Below are 2,118 nucleotides of genomic sequence, written 5' to 3'. Positions count from 1 at the left end.
GTTTGTTCATCAGACTTACATGTATAATAACAGGAATTCTTAACACTGTATCAACATTGAATTTGATTTAATAGATGGGCTATGTCTATTTATTTGAATGTGTTTATCAGGCAAAAGTATCTGGGAGTTGGTGGTGGAGCAGTTTGAGGACCTGTTGGTCAGAATCCTTCTACTGGCAGCCTGCATCTCTTTTGTGAGTTTCATGATGCAACCCCCTGTGTGACCATCCATTTATCCAATGCAAAGCACCTACTTATGTAATATTCATGAAGTGTTCAATGCAAGGAGCTTGCACAAGTTCATAAATCATTCTTTATTATCTTGTAGTGAAAAGATGTATTTTTCTATTTGTGCAGAGGTGCCCCTTCCATCCCTGTCTTACATTTACTAACACCAGATCCATCCAAAAGGAAATGGACAAAGCAGACGAAGACTAGCTAACACAATGAATTAATGAACAGGATATATTCTCAGCAGTGCTTGTAAAAGTTGTGTTTGTAATTTCAGTGATGGACACCACATGTAGTAGATTCTCTAATCTCTTCCTATACTTCATGTGTTTAATTAGTTTTCTTTTCACTCTTTTGCATAATTTTCCAATTTGCCTCAAAATATGAAAATTTTCTCCCAGGAATTCAAGTTTTAGATATCTGGCAGATCACGTGTTTGATGGGTTATTTTGCATTAAGCTGAGGTTGAGCAGTTAGAAAGTCTAGTTAGCATTCGTTGTCCTACAGCAGCAGTAGTCAGTGTTGAGTTGTGTTACAACGCTCTGCAGTTCCCAGAAGCCGAACACTAAAAGTCCAAGAGTGTCCGTTTGGTGCTCACACCTGAGAAGGCCTGAAACATTCTTGAACTCTGCCAGATTTGTGGGTGTATTTCCTTTACACTGTGAGAAACAGGGTGTAGCAGTATAGCAATCCTTAGGGTACATTTTCTCTCGTTTACCAGTGCTGAATACATCCCAGAGTTATGTCAAGATGTTAACATTTTTTTGCAGCTAGAGCTAACCATGCTCATGTGGATGACTCCACCTCTAATTTAAACTTAAGAATAAGTGGCAACTGAAGTTAAACACCCCTGTTTTGTTGCCTTTCAGGTCTTAATTTTATGTTACTGTTTATGAACGTCGTTCTTACATAATTGGGGGCTTGTCTGGGATCTGGGGCTGCATGTCTTTTGACTCTTTACCAAACACACACACACACTTCAGCTGACAAAACATCATTCGTATCATCACGTTATTAGATTACCTTTAGTGCCATTCTCACTGACACGAGGAATCCCTCTCCCCTCCTTGTTGCTCTCGCCAGTGAAGCTTTATGAAGGCGACTAGGTTCTTCACATTGTTTTAATCTTCGATTGCTCCCCTCAGGGCTCCCTCTACAGCTGTCACTATAGCCTTAGAAGGCCTGTCATGCTGCGTGTGAAATAGCGAGAGAACAAGAGAAAGACGAAAAGAGAGTGGCAGTGCATGTGCATGGCAGGACCTTTATTTTAAGAAAGTCTCAAGCCAGGACGAGAAACTATATCCTTAGACAAAGGTCAGGGATGGAAGGAACGAGGGATTGCTTGCAGCAGGAGAGAGTGAGAGACAGAGACGAGGGCGGGGGGCTGGGGATTGGATTGCACAATGGCATTGTCTGTTACAATGACAAATGAGCGCAATAGATTCAGAGTCATATATGGTTTCTAAAAGAGAGAACACTAAATACTGCAAATACATGGTCATCCTATTCATACACACAGGAATGCTTGACCACTGCAAGGTGTTGACAGGCCCTGACGCTCAGTCTGGAGATCGATTGTGTCTTTGAAGAGAAGCACAGTGAAGACAGACTGGAGAGAGCAAGCAATCAAGTCTACTTTAAAAAAAAAGGGGGGGGGGGGTGAGAAAACATGTGAGCTGAAAAGCAGGCGAATGGAAAACAAGGAAGACTGTGATGCTGAGCTAAATGCTAAATGCTACAAAGGAAGGATGGGAGGGCTTTACTCTTTTCTCTCCGCTTGGGTCCGTGCTCCAGTGGCCTGCAACTAATCTGTGTCAGTGTCAACACGAGGCCTTTCCGAAACACACCAGCATCAGTAACGTGTAGCTCCCGCTCACAGGGGCGCACA

Source organism: Pundamilia nyererei, unplaced genomic scaffold (assembly GCF_000239375.1).
Source record: "Pundamilia nyererei isolate P.nyererei 1_Seehausen unplaced genomic scaffold, PunNye1.0 scaffold00261, whole genome shotgun sequence".
In the NCBI taxonomy this organism is placed as follows: domain Eukaryota; kingdom Metazoa; phylum Chordata; class Actinopteri; order Cichliformes; family Cichlidae; genus Pundamilia; species Pundamilia nyererei.
Note: the sequence above shows the minus strand (reverse complement) of the source record.